Here is a 27,019-nt window from a genome sequence, read left to right on the forward strand (position 1 = left end):
GCTGCAAAAGACACCTAATAGCTCTTACTTCACCGAAAAACAAAAGCTTCAAAGCGGTGTCATTTTCCATCAAGTTTTGAGAACAGCCAATTGTCCCATGACTTACACTTCACTGAGTTTGTATCTCTCGATTCAGCCAGGACATCTGCCCTGCTCTATATCAGAGCACTCAGCATGATCTTGAATCCACACAGACACAAGTTTTGAAAAAATGAGGCAGAGGGAAGCATTTTCTGTGCCACACTGTGCTGAATTATTTACTCCCAGGCTGGGATTCAGAGAGCTAGCTCTTCCTCAGCCTTGAATTTTACTGCAATACAAAGAAAGAAAATAAGTAAATAAGGAGAGAGAGGAAATAAATCCCTTGGAGACCTACCGGCATATGAAGTATCTTTTGAAATGGAGCCTGATGCCGAAACAATCGTGTCATTTCAGAGTGCGGTACTAATGTGCTCACAACTATGGCTAAATGCCGGAGCAAAGCACAATTTGGAAGCAATAGATTTGTGGTCGTTTGTTTAAGCAGGAAAAAAAAAAGAACCTAAAATTTGCATGCATTTATTTAATTAAGCATCTCAACATTTAGAAATTGACTCCAAAATAATGCCTTTAAGCATTGTGGGCAAAGTTATAAGTGCAGGTAATGGAAATGAGGACGTCTCCATTTCCTCTGAGATCAGGGTGAGGAAAAGGGATACGATACACATTGGGTGGTATTCACGTGTCTGTAAAAGAAAACAATCTGCCTCTTTCCAGGGTATGTATCATGGAGAGGGATCACGAACATTCCCAATGTATTCTGAAGGGGCTGTAACCACGTAGTCACATAAATAGACGGTAACTTTATTTTTTGTCTCCTCCTGCTCCCTTACATTTATTCAGAAGGATAATTCCTTCCCAGCCCCTAGACAAAATACTGGGGAGCCCCACTTCTTTTCTGGAGTGCTTAGGTAATACAAATTCTTATGGTTACGTTAAGTCCAAAACACATTCTCTTTTTAGTAATGAGCAGTAACCAAAATTTCCAGGTCCGTGTGGTGATGAAAATTTTGAACATGACCGGATGCTGGTAGGAAGCCTGCAGCAGGGGGTAAGGTGGGGGAGAGACATGATCAGCTTTTTATCTGGAGAAGAAATAGTGCTTCTTCATTTTCTTTCCCCGGCTGTTCTCCCGGTCCTTCACGCCCCCTGCACGGGTGTGTGAAGAGGGGGAAGTATATAGCTGGGGGTGGGGGTACATAGGCCTTTTGCAACTGCGATGTCTCCCCCCACCAAATGCTTGGAGGTTCTCTTGCCCCAGGTGATGGACTCTCTCCTGTCTCATCTCTTTGCTTCTCTCTCTCTCCCTCTCTCTCTCTCCCTCTCTCTCTCTCCCTTTTCTCAAACACACATACACACACACACACACACACACACACACACACGTCCAAATCTGTTTCACGGTAAACACTTATGCATCCTTTTCTCCAATAGATTCCAGAACTGCTGGCCCTTGGTCCACCCAATGCAGCTACTAGACTAGAGCAGTTAGTCTATCCATTCCAGGTACGAAGTAGATGTTAATCTACTGTGTCTCCCCTTGAACGATGGGCAACACATATTACCCTGCCAAATGGTTTCTGGAAAGCCCCTCTCTCGTGATCTGAGGTAAAGAAGGAAGTATTTCCTGGCCTTCTCAACAGAACTTTCTCAAATAAATCATGTCTAAGAAACTCTCCCTCTCAACTCTAACCCTCGACCCTTTCTCCCCATGTTGTGAGTGAGTCACAAAACTCATAATTTTGGGTTTTCGCCATTTCTTTCTGCAAATCCTGTAGGAAAGTTTATCTCACATGTCATTTTGGTATCTGGTATCTATTAGTGTCTCAGCAGAAATTTCTATTTTAACATCCAATTATAAAGTAAAAAGTGTGAGGAGGCTATTTTTTTTTTGCCCTCAGCCAAAACTTGGAAGTGCTCACAAACTCAGCAGTAAGGAACCCTTGGCTGGTACTTTTGGATTTGCAGAAGACCTCAGAATTACTTTTAATGGAAAGCTAGTATGTCGACTGCATTTACTGGGAAACCACTGTGGGTCAAGATAGCTATGATGTGTAAAATGTCATTTCTCTCCCCGCCCCCCCCCCACACCCTAGAAGGAGAACTAGAGATATAGAAACATGAAGTGGTTTTCCTGGGGACAGTAATGAGTTGTTAGAACTTCAGAAAGAACTCTATTATTGTGTGATCAACCAACTGACTAAGCCTGTTAACAAACATATGACAGAATTCAATTTAATAATTTCTTTCTGTCCCATAGGCTTAGATTGATCTGAAGGATAAGACTGCATGTGATCCAAGATCAGAAGAGTCAAGGAAAGTCTTTTCTGTAAAAGCCTTCAGGAGCCAGAAGTAGTACCAAAGCTGGAGGGCAGGAGATCATCGGATTAATCATATGGGCAGACAAAACTTCAGAAGAATAAATGCACTAGAGACAAGAAGAACTTGAAGTTGAAGCTAAGTTCCCCCACCTTGGGGGATTCTTTCACACTCCTAGCTCAAACATGAATCACCCTCATGAAGAAGAGATATACCTTGGAAATGACCATAACTCATCTCTCTCAGCACAGCTCAGAAGTCTACTGGGGAGGGCACTGGTCTAGCTTTCTGCTCCCTTACTTGTATCCATCTTGCTCCAGATAAACCCTCCTATGCCGAAAGCCACACACACACACACACACACACACACAATGGCAGAGAATGGCAGCTGCTCATCAAAGCTTTTTTCTTATCTCCCTGAGTACACAGCTAGATCACATTTTTCAGCCTCTCTTGAGGTTAGCTGTGGTCACGTGACTAAGGCTTAGCCACCAGAATGAACCGGGAACTCTTGTGTTCCACTTTCATATCTGGCCCATAAAAACCTCCCACATGCCACCCTCCATGTCGTTTCTGATGCTACTGACTTGATGCAAATGAGCCCAACAAGCTCGGAAGCTACACACTGAAGATGGAAGAAGCCTGGCTCCCCGAATTGCTACTTGGAAGATTGCTGCCCACCAGTTGGACCACCCACTTTGGACTTCACATGAGAAGAAAGAAATTTCTGTTGTGTCTGAAGCATTATATACATTTGGATTTGTATGTTGCAGCATCTAAGGTTACCTTAAGCAGTACAGACACCAAGAAACATTGTTGGATTAATATACATGTCAGCTTGGGTTTCAGCTGAGAAGTTCAGAATAAATATTGTAAATGTGACTTTGAGCTCCTTTATAGCAGAGTCCATATTCTAGCTATCTTTGTGTCCTCCTTAAAAAATAGTTCTTGAAGGAGTATCACATAGAGTAAGAATTGAGTCGTTATTTGTTTAAAATGTGCAAATGTTCAAATCTTAAACAGATGTATTGGCTGTGAAAATATTGAAGAGCTCTTACTAGGGCCAAATAAGGGTATATTGAGTAAATGAGTGAATTAATGAATAAATGGTATCGTTTGGTGAAAATAAGTCCCACCTGAGGAGTTGTAGAAATTTGCTCATCTGGAAAATGAAGACTATCATATCTTACCCTTATTATCAAATCAGAAAATATACTTCCAGGCCTTTAATTGCTAAATTGGTAAGTGCTAGACACATGTAAGCTCTCTGTATAATTTGGATAAGTTACTTTGTGTGTTGGTAAGTTGGCAATATGTCAATGTTAGGGTTGAAGCTCGAAGAAGGTGAATCAGGTGCAAAGCACTTTGGAACATCTTGAGAAAAAATTTTTAAAAAGTTGTATGAGTGCCCTCAAGACTTCAGACTTCTCAAAGTTCCTAGTCCTTTGTGATTTTCGGGCAATGTAATACCCACCATTCGCCACCGGACTCAAGAGAACAGCTTTGCATCAACGGTGCTCTGCAATCACGAGCGGACATACGCCTTCTGTATCTCCCTAGGGAGTACCTGCCACTTCTTAGGTTCCTGCTTGGTGATCACAGTCAGAAAAGAATTAAGCAACACTGCTGTGCCAAATACCATGGAAGTTCATTCAGCCATATTACGTGATTGAAATGTCAGAATGTTTAAACACTTCCAGCCACATGAAAATACATTTGGACACGTTTGGAACAAAGCTGGCAGAGAACAACCGTGGGAAATGTTCCCATAAAATACAGATGATCCGGCGATTGAGAGAATGCTTCTGTGTTGACTTTCGGCCACAGAAGCCTGGGAGTGGGGATTGGGCAAAAGTGGCTGCCCAGTATGCCAATGGGTAATGACAACCCCTCACCAGCTAAAGTGGGGAGGTATATGTCAGAGGCTGCCAAGGGTGCACTCATCCCTGCAAGAATGTCTCTTGTATTGGCCGGGCAAGCGACCATCACCAGGGGTCAAGAGATTTCCTGTGAGTTCATTGTAAGGTCACCCCTCCTTGAGTCTCTAGTCCTCCACCAGAAAGAGGAAGCCCACATGCTAGGGGCAAGGTTTCCTTTATGCAGGCTTCATCCTCCACCCATAGAAGTCAAGCAGTGGCTCCCCAATTCTATATATCCCCATCACTCCTCTCAAGCTGCCTGACACTTACTAGCACAGTCTGCTTCAGAACAACATGTTCTGTGTCAGTCACTGGAAGACATCTAGGGTTCCCAGCCATCCCCTATCACCTGGCCTCTAGTCTCCTTATGGTTTAAACACTGCCTTTTCTGTAACCATCTCCCCTCCCACAGACCCATCTCCTGAAAGAACTGGAACTTTCTGCCAAGCATCTATCAATCATCAGCCAAATGCCTCATATCCCCTTACACTTCCTTGACTATTCCCTTCACCTTTTTACTCTAAGTGAAACTTACCTTTCCTCAGATGCCTCCTCAAACAGTAGCCGTTCCGTCTCCCAGACCCTTCATCTTCACTGGGTCTAGATGTGAGGTAGTGTCTTCCGTCCTCCTTATTATCTCTTCCAGATCATCCATCACTCCTCCCTAAAACTACACAGTTTGGATGACCTCCATATTGCTAAATCCAGTAATGCGTTCTACATTTGCATTTTACTTGCTAGATCAGCAGCATTTTACTGAATTGACGACTCTTCCTGTTGAGACACTTCCTTCACTTGGCTTCCAGGACACCATACTCTCCTGCTTGCTTCCTACCTATTGGTTGCTTCTTTTCCATCCCTTGCTACTTCCTTCTCATCCCACTGACCTTTAAATGAAGCCACAGGACTTCATCTTTGAATGTCTTTTTTCTGGATACACTCACTATCTTGATGATCTCATTCAATCTCCTAGATTTCTATACTCCCTATAGGTTCATGACCCCCTAAATTTTATCTCCATCTCAGACCTTCTCCTGCACTTCAGATGCATACACCCAAGGGCCTGCCTGACATCTCCATCTGGATGTTAATAGGCATTTCATGTGCAAATTGAACAAACTCCTGGTCTTCTTCTCCAAACCTCTTCCTCTTGAAGTCTCCCTAGCACCACTAGAAGAGTAAATGATAATTCTAATCTTCCAGTCGTTCAGGCCAGAAACCTTGAAGGCATCCTTGACTCCTCTCATCCTCACACTGTACATTAAATTCATCAGAAAATCCTGATGGATCTACTTTCAAAATAGATCTGGAATCTGACCAGTTCTTACCAGCTTTCCTGCTACCACTCCGACCCAAGCAATGGTTATGTCTTGCTCGGATTGTTGCAGTAACCTCCTAACTGGTCTGTCTTCCTCTGTCCTTGCCTTCTTCATTTTGATTCTAAACACAGCACCCAAATAATCTCATCAAACATCAGCAGAACATAACATTCCTTCACTTACAACCCTACAATGGCTTCCTAGCTCAGACTGTAAAAGCCAAAGTCCTTACAATAATGTGCAAGACCCTTTGTGATTTGGTCAGGCACCACATCTCTAACCTCATCCCCTCCCACTCAAGACCCCAAAGCTTTCTTGCCATTCTCTGACCATCTGAGGCACAATTCTTCCTTGAGGCCTTTGTATCGCTCTTTTCTCTGCCTAGAATATTTCTTCTGTAAGTATCCACATGGCATACTCCCTCACCTCTTTCAGTTCTATCTAGAAAGCAATCACTACTCCATGTCTGACCCTCTCTATCTCCATTCCCTCCCTCATTTTTTTTTAACCTCAGCACTTATTGCCATCCATCATACTAGTTTAGTTATTTACCTTATCGGTAGTCTGTCTCTTCCACTAAAATAGAACTTGCATTTGGGCAGGGGTTTTGGCCTCTTTTACCCACTGTTGTATACCTAAGACCTAGAAGTATGCTGGTGCATAGTAGGTGCTCAATAAATATTTGTGGAAATAACTGTCTCACAACATACTCAGTGCATAATAGGTGTTTAGAAAGTGTTTCTCAAATACTGTGTGACTTCTCTTTAATGACCAGAAATACAATGCAGGACCTCTTCGGCCCCCAGTATCTTAGCACTGTGACCACACATTCAACATCTATATCTTCCTCAAGTGCAACTTCCATTAGCATTACCTGGGTTGTATCACCATCCTGCTTAACAATCAGCTAACATTCTACCCACATTACCATGTGGTTTGAATTACAGTGACATGTCATGTTACAGCATTTCTTTTTTTAGTATCCATATTTAGACTCTGAAGTAGTATCAGAAGACTCTACAATAATCCTGGAGGAATAGGGTGGAGACCACACCCATAGTCATAATAGGTCAGACCATTCTTGAATGTCCTCTAAACGGCCAGTGTATTTGTGAACTAGCCCCCCGTGATTTGGAGACTGCCTGAGAGACAAAATCATGTCTAGAGTTCTAGAGCTTTAGGATTCTTTGGGGTCCCCAGAACCTCTTAGGAACAGATTACTAAAGCTTTACTACCATTAACCTTTACTGAGTTCTTACAACGTGACAGGCATGGTTTATGCACTTCCCACGATTAACTCATCAAATACTCTCAACAACCTAATGAGGTTGGAACTATTATTTATTTTTTTTTAACATTTATTAATTTTTTGAAGGAGAGAGAGACAGAGGGTGAGTGGGAGACAGAGAAGGCAGAGAGGGAGACACAGAATCTGAAGCAGGTTCCAGGCTCCAAGCCGTCAGCACAGAGCCCAATGCGGCACTTGAACTCACAAACTGTGAGTTCATGACTTGAGCTGAAGTTAGACACTTAAGTGACTGAGCCACCCAGGCACCCCAGGTTGGAACTATTATTATTTTCATTTTCCATGTAAGAAAACTAAAGCACAGAGAGATTAAGTGGATCCAGAAGTCACACAGTTTGAAAGTGGCAGAGACTAGATTCAAACTCAAACAGTAATCACTGCCAGTGTATCATGGGAAGTTGTGGTCCAAACACTATCAAGCTACAACCAGGGAGTTTTAATCTTGGGACTTCCTTCTCCAGTGGATGAGAGAGAAGAAGCAGGAACTAAGTCTTCTACCCTGGCTGTGTGGGAACTCACTTTTCCTGCTGTATATTTCCCCCCCCTACCCTCCTATACATTGAAATGGTGGCTGAGGGAACATTCTCACCCTTCTGTTGTCAGACAAGCAAAGACGAGATGCGCTTTTCCACCTTTTGCGCCAGCTCATACTTTAATGGTTGGAAGTTTCAAATCACAACCCAAGTTTCTTGGAACTCAAAATTGAGTTATCTGATTCAGTAAAATGTAGTTCTCTCGCTTAAAAGGATTTGCCCAAGGGACCTCTAGGATTTCAAACATACTTAAAAGCAACAACTGTGTTGAATCACAGAAGCATAAGGGATTGCATTTCCCCTGGAGAACACACAGGATGTATTAAACAGAGGAGGAAATGTTTGAAGTCCAACAAGCTTTGAGTTTCATCCCACCTACCACATCTGAAAACTATCTGAGTCATTTGATGGAGGCAGACTACAACTGGGCTCCCTCATTCTTAGTGTTATTGTGGCTCTCCCGCCTTGACATTGAGACGCTAGCTCCACAGGAACATATTTACCTACATCTGCTAACCCCTTTTAATGGGAATCAGGAAGGGCCCATTTTTTAAAGCCTATCTGGAGGAGGGTGGAGTGGGGGTTGCTGGGAGCAACCATCCCATCAACAGAAGGCTAGGGTTCTCACGGCAGCAAATACAGCTCTGGAGAAAACAGCAAAGGGGAATACATAGATTTATTCATGCTTAGCTGCTACCTAAGAGGTTCCAATAATAGATTAATAACTATATAATTAGACTTTGGGATAATTACTTAACCTCTCTAATTAGGTGTTACTTTCATTCCTATTAAATGGGGATAATAATAGTTACCAAATAGGGTTGTTGTGAGGGTTAAGTGAGAAAATATTTCTAAGGTGCTTGGGGCAGTGCTGAACACATAGCAACTATTCAATAAACATAAGGTATTGTTATTGTTGTTTGTGTTGTTACTGCCCATCGCTCAAATATCCATTGCTCTTTACTCTGTACTAAAACCTGCTCAGATGTTTTTTTTTTTTAATTTTTTTTTCCACGTTTATTTATTTTTGGGACAGAGAGAGACAGAGCATGAACGGGGGAGGGGCAGAGAGAGAGGGAGACACAGAATCGGAAACAGGCTCCAGGCTCTGAGCCATCAGCCCAGAGCCCGACGCGGGGCTCGAACTCACGGACCGTGAGATCGTGACCTGGCTGAAGTCGGACGCTTAACCGACTGCGCCACCCAGGCGCCCCTGCTCTCAGATGTTTTATTCACCTAGGGAATGGATGAAAATAATTCAAAGTCTTACCTTCCTTCCTAAATTCTTGATTCCAGATCAGCACCTAACATGAAACTCAGAGGGCAAAAGATGAATAGAATAGAATAGAATAGAATAGAAAAATAAAATAAAAGTGGGGTTCTCCCAAGGAGCAAATTTGTTCCAGTCCTGTCCAGACCTCCACAGGCATATAGTAGAAAGAGTACTGACTCTGGGGCCAGATTTGCAGGTCAAATCTAAGGAAATCCAGATAAATTTGGAACAAGTCACTTCAACATCTTGGGCCTCTTTATAATATGAAAAGACTTAGGGCTCTTAGATCAATGCTTTTCAAACGTATTTTTGACATGGAACTATTGATTTCAATAAACTGTCACAGAGAAATACCTACCATGTGTAGATCAAATTCAACAGATCTGGGAGGTAAATTTCAGAAGCCCTTCTCCCCAGGCTTCAGGGTTCTATGAGCCCCTAGGCCCTGCAGAGTCACACTGCATACTACTTAGCTACAAGATCACCAAAATCTCTTCTGGGTCTAATGCCCTAGGCATGCTACTTTCTCTCCTTAAACACCAGGCTAGAGTGCCATGACCCTCTGAACGTGCTTTGCTTAAGTATAAGTAGACTTTTCACCCTGAGATTCCTCTGCTAGAAAGGCATTCTGGTTTCTCCTCCCAATAGGATCACCATCACTAGGCGTAGTCTCTTACACTTAGACCATTCTAAATGGCAAACTTCTTTCACTTGATCAGCATGATGTTAACAATTCTATACTGACATAGCTCTAGGTGAACATGCATTTTCCAGTTCCTAGTAGGCCTCATTCAGACATGCATATCACCTGCCTGGCCCCCAAAGGCATCTGAATTTATGATGCCTGGTCTTCCCTGTCACTCAAGGTTCTGCTCAAGTTTACCTTTCAGGGTCCTCTGGTTGCTCTCATCTCAAGGATCTTATTGTACTTATAATATAGCTGTGAAGATAAAAATAACAAACATAGAAAAAAGTGGAGACTAATTTAGAGTTTAATTTTGGAGAACCAATTACAAAAAGAGAGCAGCTGGTCAACTTTTTCTGGATCTCTTACAACAACTTACAACAAATATGCAATCTCTTCTTGATTGAGTGGTCAAATATGTGTTCATGGAACAGAATTAATTTGAAAGGATTCTGCTTAATAATTATGATCAACAGTACATTAGGATGACACTAATTTCAATTAAGAAAAACCCTCCAAATTTCAAAGGCTTAACACAAGAGAATTTAATTTCTTATATACAAGTCCAGTGTGGGTGTACTTAGATATGGATAACTTAAAAATCTTTTATTTTGAAGTAATTGTAGGTTTACGGAAGAATTGCAAAGATAGTACAGGGAGTTCTCAGATACCATTTCCCCAGCTCTTCCTAAAGTGAGAATCTTATATAATCATGGTGCATTTATTAAAACTATGGAATTAACATGGGTACAACCATATTAACTAAACCACAGACTTGAATCAGATTCCACCAGTTTTCCCACTAATAACCTTTTTCTGTCCCAGAATCTAACCCAGAATACCACCATGCATTCGACTGTCATGTCTCCCTAGTTTCCTCTAATTGGTGACAGTTTCTCAGTCTTCACTGGTTTTTCATAACCTTGACAATTTTGAAGTCAGGTGGTTTGTAGAATGTCCACCAAATGGGGTCTGTCTGATGCATTCCTGTGATTAGATTGGAGTTATGGATTTTAGAGAATACTTTCTTACTGCATCATATTAGGAGTGATACCCTAAGTCACGTGATACCCACATGACTTATCCCTGATTATGTTAACCTCAGTCCTCTTGGTTAAGGCAATGACTGCCAGTTTCTCCACTGTAAAGACCAGCCCATACTCAAGGGAAGGAGAATTATGCTCAGTCTTCTGGAGGAAGGAGTAGCTAGGACTTCATGGGCATATGCTCAACAACCATAATAATTAATAAATATTTAGAGGGAGATACTTTTGAGGTCATGCAAATATTTTGTTTCTCCTGAAAGTTTTTTCCATTAATTTTTGCATCCATCAGGGGTCTGCTATGTAAATTATGACTATAGTGCTCTGATTTTCTATTTCTCTTGTTCCTTCTACATGTATTATTTGGAATTGCATTATAACAAGTTATTCCTTTCTTCCCACTTGTTTTTTTATTCAATTATTTATATCAGTGTGAAATCATGGATATTTATTTGCTTTCTAGGTTTATACTCCAAAATTAATGTTATTTATTTTGTTCTTCAAATTGTTCCAGCTTTGATCATGGGGAGCTCTTTCAGGTTGGCTCCTGTATCTTTTTGACATGCCTCCAACTCTTAAAATGTATTTCCTATTTAATTTTCTTTATTAATTAATTTATGTTTTAGAACTTCCTTGCTTTCTGTTACTACAAGATGCTTCAGGGTGATTTTCTGCCTGAGCCTTAGAATCAGCCAAATTTTGAAAGGCCGTATTTTCCTTCTCATTTAAGCCAGAATACTTTTAACTTCCATTGAGACTTCTTTTTTGATCTATAACTCATTTAGAAATGTGTTGTTTAATTTCCCAATATTTGACGATTTTATAAATAGCTTTTCGTTATTGACTTCCAGTTTAATTCTAGCATGGTGTAAGAACATACTTTGCATGGCTTCTATTTAAAATATCATAAGGCTTGTGTTATGGCCCAGAATGGGGTCTATCTTGGTACATGTGCCGTGTGCACTTAGAAAGAATGTGTATTCTGCTGTTGTTGTTTGGCATATTTTATAAATATCAATGAGGTCAAGTTGGTTAATAGTGTCGTCCAGATCATCTATATCTGTCCTGATATTTTGTAGGCAAAATATCAACCAGTATATTCCAACTAGAATTGTAGATTTGTCTATTTGTCCCTTCAGATCGGTCCTTTTTTATTCCTCATATATTTTTAAAAGTTTATTTATTTGTTTATTTAGAGAGAGAGAGTATGAGCAGGGGAGAGGCAGAGAGAGAGGGAGTGAGAGAGAATCCAGAGAGAATCCCAAGCAGACTCTGCACTGTCAGTATGGAGCCCAAGGAGGGGCTCAAACTCACAAACCATGAGATCATGAAACCAAGAGTCAGACAGACACAGGCTCAGACCGAATGAGCCACCCAGGTGCCCCTATTCCTCATATATTTTGAAGCTTTATTGTTAGGCACACACATGGAGGATTATTTAAATAACTGACTTCTTTGTCATTATGTGATGTTCCTCTTTATCCTGACAATCTTCCTTGTTCTAAAGTTTACTTTTGTTGTAATCAGTATAACCACTTCAGTTTTCTTTTATGTAGTGTTTGCATGGCATGCATTGCTCTATCCAATTATTTTTAAGCTACCTGTGTCTTTATATTTAAAGTGGATTTCTTGTAGACAGTATGTGTTTGAGTCCTGATTTTTTTTAATCCAATATGAATATCTCTGTCTTTTAGCTGGTATGTTTAGACCATTCACACTGAATGGGATTATGTGTGATTGGATTAAAATCTACTATCTTGTTTGCTGTTTTCTATTTGCTCTATTTGCTCTTTTTTATTTCTTCGTTTCTGCCTTCTGTAGGTATAATTTAACACTCTTGTGAATACATTTCATCTTTTATTGAATTATTATTTATCCCTCTTTAAAAACATGTTTAATTGGTTTACAATCAGAGTATACCTTCAAAGACTGTTATATTGCTTCATATGTAATGTCAGTGTATTTCTACTTCCTTCTCCCATTCCTTGTGCTTTTGACACACATACAGAGAAGAAGGCAATGTGAAGACAGAACAGAGATATTTGAAGATGCTGGTCTTCAAGGCTGAAGTGACTCAACCCCAAGCCAAGGAACGTCAGTAGCCACCCATGACTGAAAGAGGCAAGGACTAGATTTGCCCCCATAGCCTCAAAAGAAAGTACATTCTGATTTGACTCTGGCCCATGATACTGATTTCAGACTTCTGGCTTCCAGAACTGTGATTGACCAAATCACTGTTGTTTTAAGCCACCAAGTCTGTGGTAATTTCTTACAGCAGCCACTGGAAACCAATGCACCTAGGTTTTGTTTTTTCCTTGCTGAATGCTCTCTGAGCCTCTTGGATCTATAATTTGGTGTCTGTCACAAAGTTTGGGAAATTCTCAGCCATTATTTCATTATTTCTTCAAATATTTCTTCTGCCTTGTTCTTTCTTCTCCTGAAATTTCATGACAAACGTGTTATATCATTTGGTATTGTCCCATGTCTCTTTGATCTTCTGTTTTTCTTCCCACTCTTTTTTTTTCCCTCTTCTTATTTAAGTTAAAATAATCTCTACTGATCAAAATCACTGATTATATCCTTGGCTGTGTTGAGTTTACTGGTGTGCCCTTTGAAAACATTCTTCATCTTTGTTACTTTGCTTTTCATTTCTAGCATTTCCATTTTGTTTCTTCTTACTGTTGCCATCTCTCTGATGAAATCAACTATTCTTGCATGTAATCTTCCTTTTCTTTAATTTTTTTTAACGTTTATTTATTATTGACAGACAGAGAGACACAGAGCGTGAGCAGGGGAGGGGTAGAGAGAGGGGGACACACAGAATCTGAAGTAGGATCCAGGCTCTGAGCTGTCAGCACAGAGCTCAATGCAGGGCTCAAACTCACAAACTGCGAGATCATGACCTGAGCCTAAGTTGGTTGCCTAACCAATTGAGCCACCCAGGCGCCCCTTAATCTTCCTTTTCAATTAGAGACTTTAATGTATGAATCATAGTAAATTCCTTACTAGTTCCAATATCTGTGTCATAACTGAAGCTGTTTCTGATCATTGCTTTGTCTCTTTAGACTGTTTTTCCTGGACTTTTTGTATGTCTTTTTTTCTTTTTCTTTTTTTTTTTTTTCTTTTTTTTTTGGTGGAAGCAGGATGTGTTATGTAGGACAGTAGATACATTTTTTTAATGCTTGGAGATGAGCAGGCTCTTCCTTCTGCTATGCCCTTAGTATGAAAGCTTGTAGTAACATGATTGGGAGATGGGTTGATTTTGAAGTTTGCTTTCCACTTGGCTTTGGGTCTTCTTACTGTCATGCTCCTCGAAGACAATTCTTATTCTGCAGCTCTCCCAGCTCTATTCCACTATTATTTTCATTTGACACTTGTTAGCATGGAGGTGGCAGTGTGGTGGGGGGAATTCTCTGATGCTCTGCATTATCTTCAGTCTTAGACAGGTGCTATCAGTCTGGGTTGGGAGTTGTAGCCTTCCCAAGTATCTCTGCCCCTCTTCCAGACATAATGCTGGGCCAAGCGTGCACTCCTGTCTTATTCCAGGGACAGAAACTTGTTTTTTTCTCTGTTTCTTTCCCTTAGATGAACTCTGGTTTCCACCAGTGCCATAAGGCTACAGTTTTTGTTGTCCTTAGCCCTGCAGATTGTTTTTGTTTCTTGTGGGAGAGAGGGGTGGAGTCTGGGTGGAGTTTTTGCCCTCCACCAGTCAGCGTCACAGAGAAGGGAGAAGCTTTCTTAGAATTCTCCCCATCCACGCCTGGGTGGCTCAGACAGTTAAGTGTCCAACTTCAGCTCAGGTCATGATCTTGCGGTTCGTGGGTTTGATCCCCAGGTCGGAATCTGTGCTGACAGCTCAGAGCCCACTTTGGATTCTGTGTCTCCCTCTGTCTCTGCCCCTCTCCCACTTGCACTCTGTATGTCTCTCTCTCTCTAAAATAAATAAATAAATAAATAAATAAATAAACAAACAAACAAACTTAAAAAAAAAACAATGCTCCCCATCTGCCACCCACCCCCTACCCCCCACCTTCCATGAGCACCTGTGGGTCCCAAAAGGAAAATCCTACAAGAAGATGTGAACATTTCTATGCCTGAAGCTAAGGGGCTTTATTCTCTCATACTAGCCTACACTCAGCCTTTAGCAATTTGATTTTAAAAATTCTAGCTAAATCCTCTGCTGGGCTTCTGTGGCTTTTGGTAGCCCCTGTGACAGGTTGGTAAATGCTAGCATCCTGTTTTTCCCTGCAGTCACCTATCTCTCTCTAGATTTCAGGCTAGTTGTTTGCCCTATGACCTCAGTTCTTTCATGTGTTCAATAAAAGCCATTACTGTGAAGCTTGTTCACCTTCTTTGTTATTGTTGTTGAAAGGATGAGAGCAAAGCTTTTTCCAGATGTCTATGGCTTGGAGATCCAAGCTGAAACTGGTGGATGAAATTTTTCACACACTGATTCAGGGACCTAGGTTCCTTCCTCTTGTGGTTTTGCCATCCACCAGGGTTCATATATAATTCTTTACATTCACAGTAGGCTTTTACTTCAGATATGTTCTTAGATGTTAAATTCCCAGGTGCTGCTGTGTGTGTTCTCTGGGATGCAGATTCTAAGATGGCGATCACCTTGCCCAAGTTTTTTAGGAAGTACTCTTAGAACCAAAAACCTCTGGGGGGAGGGGGAAGCAGGATTGGGCAGAGGGAGAAGTTGAGTTGTGACAGAACCACCGCAAAGGTTCAGTTGATCCCATGGGAAGCTCTGCAGCAGTGACGGTCCCATAGAGTTGTCCTATATGCAGTGAGGGAGCTAGGCCTTTATATTTTTGTGTCATCTGGTCATCGCACCTGGGCCAGTCCAAAGTCATATGGTGACAAGGCAGACGTCTCCAGCTGAGGACAATAGAGAGGGCTGAGAGCTGAGGACCATCAGCTGGCGGCAGCTGGAGGAATAAGTTGTGAAGAAGACCTGGGCAATGCACCACAGCTCGAACTATATTGAGCCAAAGCATGTGCATATTTTAAGGCTCCTTATGGATACCATCAAAAATTTCACAATTTCCCCCAAACTGCTCCAGAAATGGTATACTTAAATCTTTTGTATTTAGTTTTCTCATCTGTAAAGTGGAAACAATAATAAAAAAATCTACCTCACAGTTTTCATTGTGAGAAGTAAATGAGTAAATATTTATAGTACGCTTAGGACAGTGGTCAATGTCCACTAAATGCTAAATTCTCGTGAGCTATTATTATTGTGGTGGTTGTTGTCGTCATTTTTCAACTGGCACCAGTGAAATGAAAAGGCAGGTGCTACAAGTCTGGGTTGGGAGTTGCAGCCTTCACAAGTATCCCTTTTCATTAAGAATAAAAATTTCCAACTTAAGACCACTTACATTTCTTCTATGGTCAACTAGCTGCCTGCGTCCTTTATTTTCTGTTAGGACGTTATTTTTTCTTAATGGGTTGTGAGAATTTTTCTCATTTATTTAGAATATTCATCATTTATCAGTCATATAAGTCATATAAACTAGAAACATATTTCTACCTTCTTGCATATCTTTCAGCTTGTTTAGACTTACATTTTGACGTACTTGTCGTAGGGAAGCTAACTACTGGATTGATGTCAAAATAACATTAATGATGATAATTACAAAGATATTGTGTCATGTTGGCTAACATCTAGTGAGTATTTACTATCCTAGCGTGGTAAAAGGCACTTATTCATTCATACATTATCTTAGTTCATTCTCACCACAAATGTATGAGGTAAGATCTTCTTTTACACCCACTTCATAGATAAGAAAATGGAGGATTAGAGAGATTAAGTATCTTTCTCCAAACTGGCAAGTGGTAGAACTGGGAGTGAAACTCAGGTCTGTTCCATTCCATAGTCAACGTTTCCCAAGTTGAACTTTGTGAAATCCTATCCTGTGCAATTCTACACAATACACACGTGTACAAATATGCACATACACACAAACATGTGTGAGTGTTCCATAGTCAAATCAATGCGGTAGTCTTGAAGATCTGATTCCAGAGATACCCCATAGACATTAGCATGTTAATAGCTCTAAGGGATACTTTAAGAAAGAAACTCGTTTAATTTGTGCAACCCAGGGTTTTCCCCAAAACTATTTCATCATGATCTTTTGCCTTCCATTATACCACCAACCCACTACAGAAATAGTGTTCTATTTCCCACACTATACTACTCAGTCTCTCTACCAGAGGAGGTCTTCCGTGCCCAGCTGTCTGGGATTGTGTTCAGTCATCAACAGGGGTGTCTGGGTGGCTAGTCGGTTAAGTGCCCGACTTTGGCTCAGGTCATGATCTCACGGTTTGCGAGTTTGAGCCCGGCATCGGGCTCTATGTTGACAGCTTGGAGCCTGGAGCCTGCTTCAGATTCTGTGTTTCCCTCTCTCTCTCCCTTTCCCCTGCTTGTTCTCTCTCTTTCCCTCTCTCTCAAAAATAAATGAGACATTACAAAGAAGTTTTTTTAAATCATCGTCAATACAGATGAAAACAAAGAGAACGGCCTAATGCAATTAGCTAGTGACTCAAAGCGGAGAGGAAAAGGTGCTACACTAGATAACAAAATAAGGATTTAATAATCTGGAACAATGGACAGAAGTAAATAAGATAAAATCTGACAGGGATAAATGTAAAATCTTGCAGTTAGGTTACAACAGAAATCGATGACATGAGTACAATTTAGGAGGAAGCTTGAATTCACAGTAGTTTGTGTGAGGAGGCCTGGGGGATTTAATTGATCATAAGCCCAATTAAAAAACAATTGAAATGCATTCAATAAGCAAGGAACCACAGTGTTAAACCTGCATTAATACAAAGGTAGCATTCAGAGTGGCAGAGATTGGTATCCATTACCCTGGCTGCTGTGCTACTCAGAGGGTGTCAGGAGCATTGTGGTATTCCTGGCCACATGCTTCAGAACAGGCAATGAATGGCAGTCCAGAACCTGCCCAGATGGCGTTGACTTAGATAATAAGGAGTCCAGCAGACACGACCTTTGAGCAATAGCAGAAACAACTCAAGCTCTTTAGTCTGGTGGGGGTAGATTTAGGGTAGCTGTTGGGATTGGATGATTGTAGTGGATAATTTTTATTTGTCTCTCCCCATTCTTTTATTCTCTGTCTTTTTCCATTGGGCCTTGTATCCTAGGAGGCTCCTTGCCCTTTATCTACCAGTGAGAAGCATGGGCGGGGGGGGGGGGGGGGGTCAAAGGGTGGGAAGAATGTGAGATGGGTATGTATTCCCTCTCTTGGCCACCTTCCTACAGGCTTGGTGGGTGGTCCTCTCCTCCAGCTTCAACTACTCTCTCTGGCCTCAGGTAAGCTTTCCTTCCCCTCGACTCTTCAGGTTTAAGATCTTGCTCTTGCTAGCTCTGGGGTGTGCCCATCTTTGTAAACACCCTTTTATCACACTGTCCTCAATTACCCTGCTTGAGCGTGGGATTTGTTTCCTGCTGGGACCAGATTCGTGCTGATGCTGGAATGATTAGGATGATGGTCTTTGAATATTTCAAGGGCTGTCATATGGAAGAGGGTGGAATTAAGACAAGAGAGTAGAAGTTACAAGAAGATTGGGTTCATGTACTCATTTATTCATTCAACTAATCTCAGTAAGCCTCTACAACATGCCGAGCATTGTGCTAACCCCACAGCAAATGCTTCAAGAGCTCAGGGCAAAGGGAGTTCATCAGGGTTAGAAGTCAGAGAGGTCTCCCAGAAAATGATGCAGGGGAAAGAAAGGCCAACCTGGGCAGGAGTGTTCCTGGGGGGCACCTGGGTGGTTCAGTCTGTTGAGCGACCGACTCCTGATCTTGGCTCAGGTCATGATCTCACAGTTAAGTGGGCTTGAGCTCCGCATCAGGCTGGGCACTGAGGGCCTGGAGCCAACTTGGGATTCTGTCTCTCCTTCTCTCTACTCTTCACCTGTTCGTGTCCTCTCTCTCAAAATAAATTAATTAAAAAAATATTTTTTTAAAAACAGAGGAATGTTCCCAGAAGAGGAATTTATAGGTGAGAGGGCTGGAGGGCTAAGAGTGAAAGAGGTATATTCTAGAAAATGAAAGAAACTGTACGTTGAGCATCTGTCTCTTCCGGGGGTGAGAGTGGGGGTGGAGGGTGGGAGATGTTATCAAGGATGAGGCTGAGAGTGGGGAGGGCCAAACACACAGAGCTGTTGTGAACATGGACTTGATCCCAAGGGCCATGGGAGCCCCTTGATGGGTTTAAAGCTACGGAGACACCTAGTATGATTTTCTCTCTCCATTATAGAGTGAAGAGAGCAAGAATGTCCAAGGATCAGAGCTGTTCAGATATAAATCCAGCTCCCTTGCCAGGGAAGGAGCAGCCAGTTCCCAGAAGCAGCCAAGGAGAGAATTCTTCTTTTTGGATGACAGCTTCAGGATATTTCCAACGAGGAAGCTGCACCGAGTGTGAAATGGGCCTCAAAAACATCCATGGCCCTTTCTAATTCTGAAAATTTGTAGACTCTTCTGGTCTGAACCCCATGCTTCACAGTGGGATGGAAGGCACCTAAGTTTGAGAACCTGTTTGCTTTCTTCCAAAACTGGCAACGAAAAGTCATTCTCCTTTCCCAGCCTCCCCCCTTGGGCCTAGAAAGCAGGATACATGTCCAGACCGGAGCCTCTGGGAATATGCAGGGCTCTAGTGTTTGTGTTCTTTTCTCATCGCAGCTGACACAAGAGGGGCACTGGCCATGGCAAGTTCGAGAGAATAGCTCTGTCAGCATCCGACCTTCAGCCCTGCTAACAGTTGGCTCTATAGTCTAGGATATTAGACAGTTTCACTGTTTTTTTTTTCTTTTAAAATTAAACCCTTCAGAAAGAAAAAGAAGAAGAAGAAGAAGAAGAAGAAGGAAAGAAAAGAAAAAAAAAGAAGAAAGGGCAAGGTCTGAGGGCTCTGAAGGCAGCGGTGGCGTCAAGCACAGCAGCCCTCTTGTTCTGGAACTCCTTCTCAGGGACTGGGCAGATCTGTGTGTGATAACGCAGCTGTGTGCAAATGCCAACGCTGGGGCGATAATTATAGAAACCTTCTCATTATGCTTGAATGGGGGCCAAGGCATGGCCCTGGCAGTGAGGGGGGTGCGAGGCTGCAAAATTGGCACTCTTTAGAGCGAGTTGGCTTTTGCAGCCTGCATGGGTATGTGAGGTGTGCCAGAGAGCCCAACTTAGCACATCCTGTTGTCAAGCGCCCCTAGTGCCCGCTTCTGCTCTCTTTCCTCGATCAGTCTCTTTGTTCCTAACCAGACTGCAGCCAACATGGCCCTCTAGCAGTAAGGCTCAGTTTTCTAGTCTATTCCACTCAGCTGTTCCTGTGACTCCTCTTCCAGCCCCGTGGCATACTTCTCTTTCTCCTGGCCCCTGGAATGACCTCCTGTTCCTTAACATTCCAGGTATAGAATGGGTTGGATCAGAGGTGTCCTGATCAGCGCTAATCAACCCAGTAAGTCCCTGCTTTCTGCCCTACAATGACACCAGAAGCAGCCTAGCTTTCCAGGCCCTTCTAATGGTCTTCAACGAAGACAAACTTATCTTGGCTGAAATACCCAGTAGCGAAAGACGATTAGAAAATTATCAAACCGTACTTCAAGTCCTAGCTTTAACAAGAGCACGGGAGGGGTCCCCCTAGTCTGGCCAGGATCACCATATCAGGGCAACAGGAGGGAACAGCAGGGGCATGGGGAAGAGGAGAAGGAAAGAGGGAGTTGATATGAAAGCAACAGCCATGAAGGAGGGAGCCAAGCATAATGAGGTGAATTTGCAAGGGTTTCATTTTCTTCATGGAAAATATGCCATTATCAAAAAGCAACTTCCTCTACAGGCATTTTTGCTTTTTCCAATAGAGATGAAGAAGTACAGTTTTATGTAACACATATAACAGGGAAAAGTAGAACGGTGACCCTGCGAAAATTACAGCATTAAAAGTAATAAGCCTGCCATTGCCGATAAACCACACAGACACCATGCCGTGCTATCTTGAGTATAAAGGTGACATTTTTACAGTTATTCCTATAGTAACTTCTTCAACAGCAACTGCATTTTGAATATCATGCACTCACACAGAGACTTTTTCCAGAGTTTGAGAATTTCTGAGGCTTTGTCCTTCAAGGTCCAGGTCAGGCATCCCGTTCCTAAAAATGCCCGCCCCCACCCCAACCTGGGTTTTTGGCTCCCACAGTATCTCCCTCCCATACAAACGATTTCCATCATTAGTAACTGTTTACTTCTCTTTCCACCCACTAGATTATGGGCTTCCTGAAGACAAGAACCACATATTCATTTCTGAATCCCTGGTGTCTGCCAGTGGCTTGCTTTATAAATGTTTGGAGAGTTTAACAACTAATGAGCCCTATTTCTTGTCTTATCCTTTAAACCAATGAGAATACAGCTGGGAGCCAACTGAGTTAAATTAGATACATTGACTAATCCCTTCTATCCCCAAGATGCTGTAATTTTAGAACGTGCTGTTTTCTGCCTAAATCAGGAAGTGAATGAGGTTCTAAAGCAAGATAATTGTTTGGCTACATGAGAATGTGAAAAGAGAAAGAAAAGGATGTCTTCTAAGCAGAATCCTTCATTTAAAAGAGTGAGGTAAAGTGTGCCAAGGGTGGCCTGGAATTTAGGCTGGGTATATACAATGGTGTATAAACAAAATTATAGAGACGTAGAAACATGAATTCTCATTGTTAGCAGAGAAGAGTCGAGAATTGAAGTCCAGAAGCAGTGACAACTGAAATTCTGACTGCAAGAAAAAATTGGAAGCCCTCCCTCCTGTTTTTTTTCTGGAAAGGAAAGCTTTGACTTCATAAAAATAAGTTCAGAATGAAGGTGAAGCTTGCTTCTTTTCAGAATCAGCGGCTCAAGGGAGGTAGAAACCATTGGTAATCAATACAGAAAAGGCAATTTAATTGGATTTTTATTGTTTTTAAAAGAGAAATGTATAGCATCAGACTTTTCTGAGTTATACAAAAGGAAGAGGGAACATAAAAAATTCAATAAATAGAACAAATAAAATATATATGCACCTCCATTCTCTCTTGTCCATAGTTACTGGAATAAGTAAAAAAGAGGATTAGAGAGAGAGAAAGAGAGAGAGGCGGGTTGGGAGAGGCTTTGGATGCACTAACAGAAGGTACACATAAACAGAGAAACATAACTAGAAAAAGACACACTCAAATAAAGACCCAGATAAAGGTTTCCATGGCTTAGAATCTCCATTTTGTGTTTTGGAATAAGCTAGCAAAGCGTTTTAAAATCATGCTTCATGTTTGACCTCGGAGATCTCCATTTCTGGCATATGAGTTTGTGAGACTGATGTTTGTGCTGTGTGCGTGTGTGTATGTGTGTGTGGGTGGGGAGGTGTGTGTGGGTGGGTGAGAGAGGGAGACAGAGACAGAGAGAAAATGACTCTCGAAAGGAATTGGCATAAAAGGTATGATGAGAACCTTTGTTCCGAGGAAGGACTGTTTTAGGAAGGGAATATTTTGAGATTTTGAATGGATTCCTTTATAGACTTATTTTGGTTGCTGAAAGAGACAACATGGCATCGTTCGCGGGAGGGTCGGAAAATAGGTTTCATTGGCTGCCATTTCTCTGGATACCCACATCATGTATTTGTCCTCAGCTCACACTAGCCAGAATCCTGGAGTGGGATGGGGCTTGGGGTGTTTGCATTACTGTTAACACACTGCTTCCTTCATGACCCCGTGGAAAGGGGGACACGAACCCAGCATCTAAGATTTTCCATCTTAGAAAAGAGATTCGTAACCAGAGAACCATTCGTTGACACAATGATTAATCGTGGTCCACCAACGTGTCTACAAAGTTTGCTATGGGGAACATATCTGGGTTTATTCCATGCTAAACCTTTTAATTTTTTATTCTTATGTAGCTAGATACTGGAGATATCCTCCAGATAAGCAACTTCGCACAGCTTTGTCGCCCTTATTATTGCACCTTTTGAAAACATTCCACTTTCTTATTCAATTCCATAGCTATTGATTCAGAAAAAGATAGTATGTAACAGCATGGGCTTATTATTTCATGAACTTAATGTGCTCATAAATCATTGAATGTCTTCTGTCACTGACTGCTTCTCGTGTCTGTGTTATTATGTATTATTGATCCACAATGACTTTGTAATAAAATCAGTTTTCTTTTTATTCCTTCTATTGATGTTCTATTCAATACCACTTAAAACTCTGGTAACTCAATTGTATCCATTTTGTTTTGCAGACAGAACCCTTTTTGAGTTTATTCTATGGGCAAGACATTATGCTAGCCAGTGGAACGGACTGTCTTATGGCCGGGACTCCATGCTGCAAAATGGCTTCTAGCTTTACGTGTTGATTCATAAACCTATTTCACGTCTCAGCTCACTAACATGTTTCAATTAAATGGAGCATTATTATAAAAAGTTCTTGGGGCACCGGGGTGGCTCAGTCCGTTAAGCATCCGACTTCAGCTCAAGTCATGATCTCACGGTTCCTGGGTTCGAGCCCCACGTCAGGCCCTGTGCTGACAGCTCGGAGCCTGGAGCCTGCTATAGATTCTGTGTCTCCCTCTTTCTCTGCCCCTCCTCCACTCACACTCTGTGTCTCTCTCAAAAATAAATATTTAGAAAAAAATTTTTTAAGTTCTTTAATGAGGAAAAAGCAAACTTATTTAGATGTGTGTTTCAAACAAAGCACCATCAAACAACCATCCTCTAACTTTTCCCTGTTAGCCATATGGTAAAATATGAGCAATACAAATGTTCATAAACTGTAGCCTTTTCCTCTCAGGATGGAAGTGGTTTATAGGAAAGGAGATATTCAAGTGTTATGTGAGATGAAAGCTTAGCTGTGCTCGTCTTACATGACGGGGAGTCCGGGGCTTGAGTTTACTTACCTTAACAAGATGGATGAATCCTGGCTGTAGCGTTCAGAACACTGATGAGATTCTCCACCGATTCCTCCTCTCGACCTGAACCGGGCCAGGTCTTTCTTCTTTCTCTCTCTTTCCTGTTCCTCTCTCTGGAGTAGAGGTCTGCTCCATTTTACTTCTTAAAAAAAATAATAATAATTCAATAGGAAAAATACGAACAATGATTTGGCTATGGTATAATGACCTGTAGAAAGTTAATTCTGATTCCACGGTATATTTTAAGCCAAAATACCATCGCTTTCTGAACTCTAAACACGGCTAAAATGACTTTTGCTTCTTTTTTTTTTTCCTTAAGGCAGAAAATCATAACAACATTCTATAAGAAGATACCTAAAACACTGTCTGAAACTTACTTTATTGTTTCTTAGCCTTTTAGATTGGCTAATACTGGCAGAATTTTAGATCTTTCACCATAAGTCAAACTGAAGCAAGCATTATAAAGTAAGTATTAAAATAAACAGAGAAGAAAGAAAAAAAATTATTATACTGGAGGATGAAGGCCTGTGATTAAGAATGTTTCACAGAGGAGAGAAACTTTAAGGAAATCAACTGCTTCATAGACTACCCAAAATATTTTGATGAAGAGGGAAGGAAGGAAGGATTATCGGGTTTAAGTGAAGGCATGCCAGTGTTACTGTGTTTGACGTGTGTTTGGCGAGCAAGGAATGGTTTAATGTGGTCCTGACATATGATTGGGAGTAGCTGGACACCAGGCCAGTGAAATATTTTTGAACTGAGTCTTAAGCATTACTAGTGGGAATCAGAAAGACTATCAGGAGGTAAATCATCAGTGTGTATAAATACAGCCAGACCTCTTCATTGATCTATATCTACAAAACCTGCCAAATCAGAAACAAAATCTTTTCTCTCCCAGACTTATTTCATTCTGAATCCTAGGCAGGGGAATGGTACATAATCATTATTGGCTCAGTTGCTTTAGACCCAAAGTATCAGCTATCTATTGTCATAAATAATGCTGCATAACAAATTTTTCTCTCTTCCCCCCACCCCGAAAATAAAACCAGAGGTCATGGATCTGTGGATCAGCTGGGTGGTTCTTCTGGTCTGGGCCAGGCTAAGATGATCGCATCTGGAAACACTCATGTGTCAGTAGTTAGTTGGCAGATCAGCTAGGCACTGGCTGGTCTGTGCGGGCCTTGCTTGAGATGGCTCTCCTCCTTGTGATTGCTCACGTCCCCAAAGGCTGGTCTGGCATTGTTCACACAGATCATCAGGGTCCAAGAGAGCAAGGAGAAGTACACAAGACCTTATAAGACCTAGGCTTGGAACTGAAACAGCACTGCATTGTATTGGCAAACCAAGTCACAGGGCTAAGCGAGTTTCATGGGATGGGGATAGAAACTTCACCTTTGATGGGAGAAGTTTCAAAGTCACGTTGCAAAGGCCATGGATCCAGAGGGGCATGTCCAGTTGTGCCATTTTGACAATCAATGTACTTTGAAATAGGAGGCCTACAAGTTGAAAAGCACATCCCAGGCTAAGGAAATGTCTCCTAGGTTTGAAAGAATTATGGCATTGTTTGGCAGTGAAGAACTACATCTGGCTATGTCTTTGTTTGTTTTTCTTTCACAGTAGCATCCTGGAAAATTAAAGATCACAAAATTAACTAGATCAAGAGTGACAAGTTATATTGGAGTTAGAGTCTTGTCTTGTTTTCAAATTTTTATTTAAATTCTAGTTAGTTAACATATGGTGCAATATTGGTTTCAGGAGTAGAATTCAGTGATTCATCACTTCCATACAACACCCAGTGCTCATCTTAACAGGTGCCCTCCTTAGTACCCATCACCCATCTAGCCCATCCCCCACCCACCTCCCTCCATCAACTCTGTTTTCTATCTTTAAGAGTCTTCTATGTTTTTTTCTTCTCTCTCTCTTTTTTTCTTCCCCCACCCCTTCCTCCCAGAATCTTGTTTTAAAAATAAAATCCAAGAGTGCCTGGGTGGTTTAGTCCATGGAGCATGCAACTCTTGATCTCGAGGTTGTGAGTTCCAGCCCCACATTTGGCATGGAGCCTACTTAAAAAGATATATCTTTTAGGAAATCCACTTTAAGTGTAGCTCAAAGCATACAGTGAGATAATCCCTTATAAGTTAAAAAAAAAGTTGTAAGAAGAGCTGAGGTTTTATGAAGAAATACACAAAACTTAAAGTGCCTGGGTGGCTCAGTCGGTTGAACATCTGACTCTTGACTTTGGCTCAGGTTGTAATCTCATGGTTTGTGGGATCCAGCCCCACATCTGGCTCCGTGCCGAACATGAAGCCTGCTTGGGATTCTCTCTCTCCCTCTCTCTCTGCCCCTCCCCTACCCATGCTGGCTCTGTCTCTCAAAATAAATAAACTTAAAAATATAAATATACAGAACTTATTTTCAATCTTAATTTGAACTGGAAGTCCTAATTTCATAAATTTCAGTTTGGATACAAAGCAAAGTTCTGTAGCTTGTGATTATGCAACAAGTAGCAAAGTAGAAAAGAGACTATCTTCTCTTTTCCCTCCACACCACTGAACATCCTGGTGTTGCAATGGGCCACGGGCTGCCCAGTGTAACCGCTATTCTAAGAACAACCCGTATCCAAAGCCTTGCCTCTGCAGAGGTGTCTCTGAGGCCAAGATCTACATCTGTGACCTGGAGTGGAAGAAGGCAAAAGTGGATGAGTTCCCGCGATGCGGCCACATGGTGTCAGATGAATGAGCAGCTCTCTTCTGAAGCCCTGGAAGATGCCTGTATCTGCGTGCACAAGTATGGAGTGCAAATCTGTGACAAAGAGGGTTTTTCACTTCTGAGTGCAGCTTCACCCCTTCCATGTCATCCTTATCACCAAGATGTTGTCCTGTGCTGGACAGAGCTGACAGGCTCCGGACAGCTATGTGGGGTGCCTTTGGAAGACCGCAGGGCACAGTGGCTAGGGTCTACATTGGCCACATCATCATGTCCATCTATACTAAGCAGAACAAGGAGCACGTGATTGAGGTCTTACGGGTCCAAGATCAAGTTCCCTGGCCACCAGAAGATCCATATATCCAAGAAGTGGGGCTTTACTAACTGTAATGTGGATGAATTTGAAGGCATGGTGGTGAAAAGTGGCTCATCTCAGATGGCTGTGGGGTCAAATACATCCCTGATCGGGTCCCTCTGGACAAATGGTGGGCTCTGTATTCATGAGAACCTCAGCATTGCCCCCTTCTTATTCATGCCCACCAATAAATCCTACTTCCTGTCTAACAAGGAGAGAGAGAGAGAGAGAGAGGACTATCTTCTCAGGAAAACCACACTTCATTCTTGGGGAGATGGAAAGTGACTTTCTGCTGCCTCCTGATGGCAAATGACTCCTGATGGTCTAAAGGTATGACTCATCTTATTACCATCATAGGCTTTGTAGTCTAACTTTGTTTTCAATAACTGTTTGACTAATAAATCTTGATTTTGATAAGGGAAGCTACCAGACTCAGCTTTTCCAAACACCACTTGTATAGATGCAATGGATACTGTTCCAGTAGTGTAAGGAATAGAGAAAGCAGGCTCATAGCTCTGGTGTTAATCCTCTATGCCCTTGATTCTCTAGAAATCGGCACCTTGATTTCCTCAACTATTAAATATG

General features: G+C 41.8%; 1 pseudogene; it reads left to right on the forward strand.

The window, feature by feature from the left end:
• Positions 1-603: 603 nt before the first annotated feature.
• On the forward strand, positions 604-26,640 carry LOC115506751 (annotated as a pseudogene).
• Positions 26,641-27,019: the final 379 nt, after the last annotated feature.

This window comes from Lynx canadensis, chromosome X, assembly GCF_007474595.2.
Source record: "Lynx canadensis isolate LIC74 chromosome X, mLynCan4.pri.v2, whole genome shotgun sequence".
NCBI lineage: Eukaryota > Metazoa > Chordata > Mammalia > Carnivora > Felidae > Lynx > Lynx canadensis.